At 37.3% G+C, this 12195-nt stretch overlaps 1 protein-coding gene across 12 annotated transcripts in view; it reads right to left on the minus strand.

The window, feature by feature from the left end:
- Positions 1–12195, minus strand: part of PRLR (prolactin receptor) — a 156651-nt gene that overhangs the window by 38458 nt on the left and 105998 nt on the right. The gene's annotated exons all lie outside the window — the stretch shown is intronic.

The following is a 12195-nucleotide window of genomic DNA, read 5'->3' on the forward strand; positions in this document are numbered from 1 at the left end:
CACCTGCTCAACCAAAAAATCCTATACCATTTCAGACAAATGGTTGTCTAATCTCTTCTTAAAAACTTCCAATGTTGAAGTGCTCACAGTTTTGGAGGCAAGTTGTTCCACTGATTAATTGTTCTAACCACTCAGGAAATTGCTCCTTTTTTCTAGGTTGCTTCTCTCCTTGATTAGCTTCCATCCATTGCTTCTTGTCCTGCCTTCAGGTGCTTTGGAGAATAGGTTGACCCCCTCTTCTCTATGGAAGCCCCTTAGATATTGGAGCACTGCTATCATGTCTCCCCCCCATCCTTTTTATTAAACTAGACATACCCAATTTCTGAAACCGTTCTTCATACGTTTTAGCCTCCAATTCTTTAATCATTTTTACTACTATTCTCTGCACTCTTTCTAGAACAGTGGTTCTCAACCTGTGGGTCGGGACCCCATTTGGGGTCGAACGACCATTTCACGGGGGTCGCCAAACAACGCAGTCTGCCATTTTTTCCCCCTTTTCCTTAGCTGTGCTACTCCTTTTTATTCTATTGGCTTTTGAAAGTTGAAGTTTAAGTAGTTCAGATAAAGTAGAAATAGTCTTATTGTATATAATATTAATGTTTTAATTTTGAGAGAGAAACTGCTCGGGCATTTCCCCTGGACCGCATCAAGAGGGAGGAGAAGAAGGTGAGAAGTAAGTAGGAAGGTTGAGGTGAAGGAGGAGAGGGGGTGAGTGAAGAAAAAGAGGGAAAGAAGTAAGTTGGTTTGAGGTGGGATGTGGTTTGGGGGGAAATGGGCGGGCAAGACCGAATGTGGTGTGTATCAATTTGTTTTATTTTTTATCTGAAGTATTTGTAAGATTGTTATGTATTGTAAAGTTGAAAATAAAAATCTTTACAAAAAAAAAAGAAAAAGAAAAAGGAATGCAGTGGTGCAGACGTTTAATGACGGTGGAAGTGACGGCAAGAAATGGACTGAACTCTGGCAGTTTGAGCCTGGCTCCGTGAGATGGAGGGAGCTCCCATCACTTGGTCCCTGTCTCCTGCCCACCCAGCAGTTTGAAAGCACACACTATTTAAGAACAGATAAATGGGTACCACTTTGGTGGGGAAAAAACTAGCTGCATTCGTGTGTGCAGAGAGCGGAAGCTAGTGCTGTATCTGGCCAGATGCGAGATATTGTGACATGAGATGATGCGATTTGAGACTGGCTGAGGAGCCTGGAAGAGTCAGTACTGCTAATTAATTTACTAACTTACTAGCTAGTAAAGCTAGTTTGCCCCCTGTGGTGCACCAAGGATAGATGCACATGCGCTGAACAGAATGAACTGGCAATCTAGGCTGTTAAGACTGTATTATGTCTACTGCAGGGGTGTCAAACTCAATTTCACTGAGGGCCGCATCAGCATTGCGATTGTCCTTGGGGGGCTGGGTGGGTGTGTCTAGAGTGGGTGCAGCCTACTGAGTGGGCGTGGATGGAGTGGGAGTGGTCTACTGGGTGGGTGTGGCCAGTTCTACATCATTCACGTCAAGGGTGCCTGTGGGGGCCTGGGCAGGAGTGGAATAGATCTGAGGGTCTCTGGCAGAAGGGGGTGGGACTGGGGCAAGTATCAAGGCATGGCCCACCGGGGCAAGTGCCAAGATGGCCACCACAAAATTGTACATTGGTTCCCGGCTGGCCTGGGCCAGGGCCCAGGCAGTGGGGGCCGTTCCCTCACTGTTTCCAGGATGGCTTCATGGGCCATATGAAACCACTTTGCGGGCCGCATCCAGCCCCCGGGCCTTGTGTTTGACATGTCTGGTCTACTGTGTACAGATTTCCCTGACATTGTATGCCATATGCTAAACAAATAAATAAACTATTTATGAACATTAATATTTAAATTATTATTTATGATTATATTAAATTATTATTATGGTTGGTTGCACAGTCGTTCAACTTTAAACTGAATTTGGCATTTTTATACACTTATCGAGTCTTTGTCAAGGACCTGCGATAGACAGATGTTGTTTAATAATGTTAATAAAAAAAAGATTCTTTTCAACCGAAACAACAGATCTGCAGTGGGAAAAAACACTTTCCATGGCATTTCCATTATGCACTTACTGTAAGAGAGTTATTTACCACTAACAGTTTTTTGTAGTTGTTTTATTAATGCACATTTTCAATTCTGTTATCAAATTGGAATAATTTTGGTTTGTATCTTATGACAAGCATGAAACATAATGAAGATGATACCCCATGAATAATGTTTCTGATAATGTGTTTTGCAATCAAAGAGGGGGAGTGTATGCAGTAATGTTGGTGACACCAATTTAACCAAAACAACTTACACAACCAAACTATTTATTCAAGCATGTATTCTCTGTCTCTTTTGTTGTTTGGACGAAAAGTATTACATAATTAACTGTGCAATTTTGACTTAGAGTGAACATTTCCCTAGATGGCCTACTGCCAGATATTTGAAAAGACATTATACACAATGGCCTTTTACCTGTCCAGTCTCATAAATATTGAACTAGAAATATTTCAGAAGAGGATGGAAAGAATAAAGAGGCAAAATAATAATAATGATGATGATGAAACATTAGGTCTTGCATACGTCATAGAAAAGTGTGTTAGTTAGAGTAGCCAGGAACAAAGTTTTTTCTAAAACCAGTCTCTTCCTTAAACACGTGTTTCTATGAAAACCTGTCTCTTTCTCTCTATGGCAGTGTTTCCCAAACTTGACAATTTTAAGGCATGTGGACTTCAACTCCCAGAATTCCACAGCCAGCATTGCTGGCTGTGGAATCCTGGGAGTTGAAGTCCACATGCCTTAAAATTGTCAAGTTTGGGAAACACTGCTCTATGGTACCTGCCGAAGCATTTCTCCCGTCAACTAGATTGATGTGGCTTCCACTTATTTTTAACTTCATTTATTTTGATCAATGGCAAAGGGATTCTAGGAGTTTTACCCCAAATATCTGCAAGGCACAGGATTGCCTATTTTAAGAACATTTAAAAGGAAAATGGATAGAATGTAATAGAATTTAAGTTTGCTTTTATACGATATTTGACGGTTTACTTGGCCGTCTTTCCAAAAATTTTCCAAATAATAATTAATTGGTTTTGCTGTAGTACAAAATCGTCTTGATTCACTCCATTTACTGCCTAGAACTTATTTTTGGGACTTTGGCTCTTTGAACTTAACTCTCAACCACACAAATATACCTAATGAACTTTGGGTGAGAGAATGTTTATTGAAATCTTACAAACTTTGCCATAGCAACCACTGAGGCCAGAGTTGAAGGAATGTAGAAAAAAAAATTTAGTGGAAATTTCTTGAATTATGGGCTCAAGTCATATTCAAAAATTGAAGCAAAGGTCAGAATAAATTACCAAGTTTTTGTGGTCTTTTAATTGAGCACTCATATCACTAAATCTTTGGGACTGAGTTACCTTTCTCCAAAAGTAGCACATTGTTTGAGATGTTCATCTGATGCTCAGTTACATAGACTTTCCTAGATGTTTTTTTGTTTTACTATTTTACAAAACAGGATGTGAGAAAAAGTCAGGTGCAGAGAGACTTTTCAATCCTTTTGGGCTACACCAAATGAATGGTACCTGCATTTCTCCTCCTAGTTGAAACAGCTTTGAAAAATATTTCCTTTCTTTTCATCTGGAGGCAGTAGATTGATTAGAGCAGCTTTGCTCAGCCTGATCCTTTTCTGAGTTATTGAGAAGATAATTCCCAGAGATCTAAGACAGTAAAGTCAATAAATTCTGGCTATGGTAATCTAATGCACGGGTGTCAAACGCAATTGCATCATATGGTGTATCGTGATGCATCATGGCATTTTTTGCCTTTGTGCAGCTGGGGTGGGCATGGCCTGAGCATGATGCATCTGGCCCATGGGCCGCCAATTTGATATCCCTGATCTAACATGCCTGGTTTTGGGAAAGGGATTAGAGCTACTGAATAATTTAAACATGTGGACTGGGAAATGCTGGCAGTTGAGGTCCACACTGTCTTAAAGTTGTTGAGAATAGGAAACACTGATTTAAAGCAAAGGTATCCTATTTTTTTTAAAAAAATCTCACGGAATAGGGCCCTGGTTAAGACTCAGATCCAGTCATATGTTAGAATATGTGGCCATCAAAGACAATCCTGCTAAATGAGGACATTGAAGCCAGGCAGGAGATAGCCAGGCAACTAATTTGCAGATGTGGGTTTCAATTTTTATATAAGAACGATTTTTACACCGAATAAAAGGTAAATAATTTGTTCAAGCCTTGATTTTAAAAAGCCTGTTTTCAGTAACAGTTTTCCTTTGCTGCACTTTATACCCCTATTTATATAGATATAAATAACTATAAATAATTATTTTGACATCTGCCTGAACTGTTTGTTTTAAAGGGAGAGAAAATGCTTCTGTGAAATAACCGCAATGATGGCCTTGGAATGAAATGACTGTACAGTTTCTATTTATATATAAGATAAATATATATTAAACTATAGTATAGTTTCTTGTTATGTAAAAGAGCCATTCAGGTTTCCTGATTTTCCTTCCCTTTCCTTGTCATGTGAAATTGAAAAAAAAAAAAGAAGAAGAAGAAGAAGCAGTTTCCTTTATTTGTTTTAATAAATCATGATTTAGGTCTTAAACTGTGGCTAATCTTTTTTTTAAATGATACAAATTTATAGTTGTCTTCTATGCATAAAATACCCAAGACTGAGATGTGTTTCAATATCAGTAGCTTGGGTTGGTAGTTGGGCTGTTGGTTTGATCTCTGAGCTTGGCGATTTGGCTGCAAACGTTTCGTCTCCATTCAAAGGGACAATTGTGCACAATTCAAACCACATTGAAGATGTCCCCCTGAATGGAGATGAAATAAGTTTTCATTAGTTTTTCCAATTTCATATATGACAACTATTGTTGGTCAATCAAAAATAGATGGACTTCCAAACTCCTTGTGCCTGTGCTGGAGCAGAAGGGGGAGAAGCACACAAACCAAAGGTATCAACAATTCATAGTTTATTAGAACTGTATTAGAGACTATGAACTGTATTAATAATTCACTGTTTATTAGAAGTGGGAGAAAGAGAAAGAGGCATCATTTGCCCAATAAATTTTGAATTTCTTCCAATTAATACCTGAAGTAACTTTGGGTCAGATTTTTGGTACTGGATTAAGAAGGAAATAATTTGAAGAATACATAGACTGTAGTTGATATCTGATGAGAACTGTGAACAAGCATAGTTAAATCTTTCCTGCTATCATTTCTGAGCAATGTTTTCCAGTGGAATTTTTTTTTTCAGATGAAGAAGGATCCTCATGATGAAAACTCTAATGCAAAAGTCCCTAACCTTTTGGATCAGTTCTGTGGAGAGAGGTTTTTCCACGGACCGGAGGGGGCATGGTTTCATGTACTGCCTGCATCCCACGGATGGGGCTTTGCTTGTTTGTGCGGACCGGTTTCTGGCATGCCCCGGCTCAGTGCTGGTCCATGGCCCGGGGTGGGGAACCTCCTCTAATGTGCAAAAACTGGAACCTTCAAAGGTTTTTTGTGAATAATATGCTCTTCTTGTTGATTTTGCATATAAAATTGCTCAGCATCTGATATGCTATAATCTTCACACAATCTAATATGTACTACATGAAGGTAAAGTATAGTGTAGTTGTGTTCCTTTAATTTAGCCAACTATTTGGTTTTTTTTTTTAAAAAAAAACAGTGTAAGTACTGCAGAATATCTCAGTCCTACATATTATTCTCCAGTGACTGTCCTTTCTACCCTAGTGAATTTTCAAGCTGGCTACAACATCCATGAATATATTTTTTGAACCAATTGTCTTATTATTTATTTAGCAGTGTTACAATCAAATTTCAGATTCTATCTGCCATTGCCTTCAGTTATATGAAGACAATGTTTTTCTGAGGTAGCTATAGCTCGCAATAACGTAACTACCCATAAACTACTTGGTCCAAATTTTGATTAAATCATCTGGATTCTTTCTTAGGACAGAATACATGGAATCTGATTCTGTATCCAGTGGCTTTTTTTATTTTGAAACAACATAAATATTTGATTCAGCATAGAAATTTGAGGAATTTCCTGATCAAATTACTGGCATTTTTCAGTGCATGCAAGATTTAGTGAATCTTTATTGAATCTAGAGTGCCAGTTTAAATTTCTCTTTCCAAACATTTTGGTCTCCATAAAAATATCTTCCTTGTGATGGTTGTTATAACTTGTGATTGCTTACTACACAGTAAAACACTTGACTTTCAAATGTCAAATTGGGTCTTTAGTTTTTAAGAACTACAGAAATTAAGACTGAGCTAATACCTGTCCTGTAATATTAAACTATATACCAGGTGGACTAAAAATGTTTGAGGCTAAAGTACTAATTCACTTCTCTGACAGCTTCCATATATGTGCTAAAAAAAATGCAAAGCTACCAGAAGTTGTTCAGTCAGGTTTCTTAAGGGATTCATTTCTGAAGCACAGTATGTTCCATACTCAGACATTTAAGGCAAGGCTAGCATGCAGATAGCATGTACTTGCTATTGACTTAAATTAATTTTCAATCTAGGCAATTTGGCTATTTTGCCCTTTCTTCTTCCTCATCCCTGACAAGTAATAACTAAAAATGTCCCCCTCCTATAACCTGAAATTCATTAAAATAAAGTCATGGCTGCTTCATTCATAACAAAATTCTCCCTGCAGCCATTCTTCTTCTTCATGGATTACACATCTTGAGTGTATATTATTTAAAATGTCTTTGATGTTGAGCATTTATTTTTTAAGGAAACCACCAAAGTCTACTTGTTTGCTTATAAGAAATAAAAAAAATTATACCTGAATCAATTTCAATTTGAAGATAGCCCTCTTGAGTTGAAATTCTGAATAGCTTTGTTTGAGGCAGCTTTCCTGTAAAATGTATAACTGAGATCTCCAAATCTTTTAAATTTGTGATGTACATGTACAATTCTAATAGTGACATAGGTGCAAATCTGCCACATTATATAGGCTTAGAGGGGAAAAAACTATGTTAGGTTACATTTGGAAGATTTTAATATGCAATGAATATAAAACAAAGGCTGCCAGCCTGGCATTAGCTTCACAACTCACTGCCTTCATTCCTGAAAGGCCAATATCTTCATATTGCAGAAATTTCCAACCTTGGCTATTTCCAGGTGTGTGGACTTCAAATCCCAGCATGCTACCACCTGCACAGCCATTGATGAGAATTCTGGGAATTGGAAACTACACATCTGGAAGTGACCAAGATTGATTAATACTGCTATGAAGGCTTTTTTCCCCTCCTATTGAAGGTTGTTTCAATTGAACAATCTTCTGTCTCATCCTCCTTGTCTCAACTTGAAAAGACCAAGGAAAAAGATGGTGGGGCTTGATTATAAGCCAACCCTGTCATGAATTCCTGATGAAAAAAAAAAGTCTCTTCCCTCAGAATATTTTATATGTGAATTAAATTGATTTTAAAAGCTGTCCTCATTAAGAATGACAATGGTAGTCATATTGTACAAGGATAAAGATTCATGCGGGAAAAAGCTATTTTGAATATCTTTCTATGATTAATAAACATCTAGGTTCATTCAACATATTGGATGATGATGATCCTGAATCAATCTAATGCAGGATGAAGGCCTCTTCATTGTAGATTATGGACTGTAATCTACCACATTTTCCCATTGTGGCTTGATAGATAGATGTCTTTTTACTTTCTGGTCTAGGTGGTAGTAGTAGTAGTAGTAGTAGTAGTAGTAGTAGTAGTAGTAGTAGTAGTAGTAATAATAATAATAATAATAATAATAATAATAATAATAATAATAATAGTGGAAGGGAAGGGTTGAAAGAGAGGTGCATAGAATCAGAATCACATATTAATTTCTAGTTAAGCTCACGCCTGTACACAAGAATCTAGTCAATTAATGGTCAGTACTAAACTGTCATTCTCCTACACTACTGGTCCAAACTCACTCAATGGCCTTCCATGCCTAATGGAATTTTCTCACTTTTAGTTCAGCACCTTAACCACTATAGTACATTATGCAGACTCTCTCATAATAATTTATGAAGGTGATTTCTTAAATTAAACATTAGTTTTATATTAGTAGAATGGTATAGATTTCATTCGTCTTCACCCATTAGTATTTGAAATAAAGATGTTGTATTTTTATATACATAGAGAATGAGAGATATGTCCTTAATCATTTTCTCCTTCCCTTGCCTGGAATGAAAGAAAAGACAAGAAAAGTAGGTACATACAAAGCAAACAGTCACACTGGATTGGATTGCAGCCATAGGAGAAGTGAATTAATTAGGATAACAAATGCCCTTAAGACCAGTCACATAGAAGGGAAGCAGGGAGGGGAGGAAGCTATTATGCAACTTCAGAATTATGAAAAAAATACAGAACCAATCTTTCAAATACTGTGGGCATCATGAGGATAGAATTAAGAATCTTCTGTCCTATATAGACCTACCCCTTCTGATTTTCACAGCTTCTTTTTCATGCTTCTTTATTGATTGGATCAAAAACAAACTGGACTCTTGCACAACTGCTTTTGATATTTTTAAAAATCCAGAGAGCTTTTGAAAGAGACCCACTATATCAGGGGTGTCAAACTCACAACGTCACGTGATTATGTTGCGACGTATCGTGACTTTTTTTCCATTGCTGGCAATGGGGTGGGGGCGGTTTTGGCATGACGCATCTGGCCCATGGGCCGGCAGTTTGACACCCCAGCACTAGATCATCTAGGACTAGGTCTTCTTGGCCCTATATATTCCTGTTCATTATTTGATTCTGATTTCATGGATCAGCTCCTGGCTTCCAGCAATTTTTTTAAAAAATTTATTTATTCAATTCACATGGCTGTCCATCTCAAGCAAATGACTCTGCACAGCTAACCAAGAATAAAAAAATTCTCTGACAGCTGCTTTCAATTCACATCTGAGACTGTCTTCCTGTTGCTGTCTCTAGCTGTTTTAAAAAGTCACACCAATGTTATCAGATCTCACTGGGTTTTTTTTTAGGGAATATAAACAGTAGGAAAGTATTCAAGTTGTCCCATTTTACAGCTTTTCTTGCCACCATTGTTAAGTGAATCACTGCAGTGATTATTAAGTGAATCTGGTTTTCCCATTGACTTTGCTTGTCAGAAGATCCACAAAAGATCTTCACATGATTTGGGGACATTGCAAATATGAACCTGTTGCCAAGCATCCACATTTTGGTCACATAACCGTGACGATGCTGCAATGGTCATAAAAATGGTCATAAGTCACTTTTTTCAGTGATGTTATAACTTTGAATAGTCACTAAATAGTCACAAGGACTACCTATACTTCTCAGTGGAGGCTATTCAGACATTCTGCTGTCAATAATGTTGATGTTTTCACCATATTTTTACTGCCCTTTCAGCAAGATATTATTGCCTAACATATCATAATTAGCTATTTATTGTAAAAGATTGGATGATGACTGTCATAATTATTGTAATATAACTTTTAAAGTTATATTCATTTTCACTTTTGGTATTTTCAACTGCTACAGACAGTTGTCTTGGAGAACTCAAAGTTGAAAAAGGTCAAATGAACTTATTATACAGACATTAGGCATATAGGTATCTTCTTTTCAGCCTTCTTTTAGTCTGTGATTAACTAATTTGTTTCCTTATTCAAGTCCTAAAACCAAAAAAAGTCTTATTAAACTGGGAACAGATAGTCCCCTTAGATCTCGTCCTAATGCTCTACTAAGAAGTAGGAGGAGAAAGGCTATCCAGTTCAGAACATGGGAGGGTCCAATGTACTCAGTGACCTTCATTTACATAACTGGAAGGCAATATATTAACAGACCATCACTAAGCAAAGATTTTCCCCAAAATTAAACATGAAAATTCTTCCTAGTTATCATGGCAGCTGGAATGGAGCCTAGAGGTTATCTAATTCAACCTTACTAATGAGGTCCCCTGTACAACACAGTTTGTACAGAAGTTAATACTTGAACAGAAAACAATACTGAATTTGTTCTAACTTGAACTTTCCAATGGACTACAAGAAGAATACAAGCTGTTCACGCTAAAATATTTTCAGAAGATCAACATGCATTGGAAGAGGTTTATGCAAATAATTATTTCAAATTTCAATGATGTTTGCCTTTCATTCATTCCCATTTAAGTGAGCAATTTATTCTTGCTACCAACCCTATATGTTGGTGAGCTTATCTTGTGACTTAGTGAGTTACAAAAAGTTGTAAAATGGGTCAAAATTCACTTAACAACTGTCTTGCTTAGTGATAGAAATTTTGGGATCAATTGTGGTTGTAAGTTGAGGATTTCCTCTATATATCATTTGTGGATCAATGGTGGATTCTGCGGAATAGCTTATGGAACAACCATACTATAGTATTTCCTGTATGCCATTGCCAGAAATGCCCTCCCTACAGGGTAGGCACAGCTGCTCCTACTAGCTCAGTGGTTCTCAACCTGTGGGTCGGGACCCCATTTGGGGTCGAACGACCATTTCACAGGGGTCGCCAAACAACGCAGTCTGCCATTTTTTCTCCCTTTTCCTTAACTGTGCTACTCCCTTTTATTCTATTGGCTTTTGAAAGCCAATAGAATACACTCTCTTGAATAGAGTCTAATTGTCCAGGCTGTCTCTACCCTGCTGAGCCCGCCAAAAGTCCCATTCTGCAAACGGTGCTGCATCAGTTGAGTAGTCCTCGACTTACGACCGGTTGAGTAATCCTCAACTTACGACCGGTTGGGGGTCGCGGCATTAAAAAGGTTGAGAACCACTGTCCTAGCTGCTTCTTCCCTCAAAGTTAAGAAATTCTCCTTAATCACTCCCTGCTAGCCTCCCACTTCCAAAACAGTATTTCTTTGCCTTGTCAGTTTTCAGATGTTTCTGAGTTGGTGCTGACTACTGGCCACTGCCTGGGCCACTCCCTAAAATGTTCTTGGGCAGATTTCAGAAGTGGTTTGCCATTGCTTCCTTCTTCCTAGGGCTGAGGGAGAGAAACTGGCCCAAGATCACCAAGCTGGCTTTGTATCCAAGGCAGGACTAGAACTCCCGGTCTCCTTGTTTCTAGCGTAGTGCCTTAACCACTACTCCAAACTATCTTTTGATTAAAGAGAGGCATTATCTTAATTAAAATACCAGCTCTGAACTCAAGCTCTAGCTTGTATTATAGTAGCTGTATAACTAGATCTACCTGTTGTGAATTAATGTGGCTTTATCAACTCAGCTTGCCAACACAGTCATAAGTTAGAAACCATTGAATGTATACCTAGTTGTGCTACATTTGCAGAGCCACATTATGTATTTTTCTATCATCTCTAGCTATATGCCAATTAACAGTGCTTCTATTCAGTCAAGTACTGGATGCGGAAATCATAGCAAATGACTGAGTAGTTGGGCAGTTCAGTACCCAAAATGGCTACAATGACTGTAAAGATATAGAATGGGCAGATATATCCTATGCAAAAATGCAAGTAGAGATTACAGTATTTCTATTAAATCTTACCTAGTATTAGCAAACAATCATTTTAGTCATAAAATTCAGCAATAAAGATGCTAAAAAAATAGACCCTGTACTGATTAGAAATTTTTGAAATTCTGTTTCTGACAGTCAAAGTTTTGGGGAAGTAAGTATTATCACTTGCCATGCTTTAGCATATGCTAGATTAAAAATAAATAGAATTAATTATAGATCTTACAGAATTAAGTGATTTAATCAATTAATTAAACAATCTGAAAATAATGATGAGAAAGAAATCCCTCTCAAAAGAATTCTGAAAATAATCTGAATGTAAGTGGGCAATTCTAGAAACCTACTCGTCTAAAGTGAAAAATATTATTTATAGTATAGCAGTCAAGGTGATTAGCTGGACCAAGAAACATGCAAAGAACTAGGTAAATGCTAAAAAAAAATATCAAAGGAAACCTATTATATCTAGCAAAGACCAATCTAGGGACAAAAATGTGGCTGGTTTAGTTAAAAATAAAATTAGACAATATCAGGAATTATATGTCAACTAAAAAGTGGCAGAATTAAAACATGGAGAAAAATTTGATCCAAAAATCTATTTCAGTTCATGAAAGAAACAGCAAGAAAACACACAACACCTACAAACAAAATGATCTATGAAATAAAAGAAGACAAGTGAGAATAGTGGAAGAAATATTTCAAGGAATTTCAG

This window comes from Crotalus tigris, unplaced genomic scaffold, assembly GCF_016545835.1.
Source record: "Crotalus tigris isolate CLP2741 ecotype Arizona unplaced genomic scaffold, ASM1654583v1 scf7180000018103.2265978, whole genome shotgun sequence".
Taxonomy (NCBI): domain Eukaryota; kingdom Metazoa; phylum Chordata; class Lepidosauria; order Squamata; family Viperidae; genus Crotalus; species Crotalus tigris.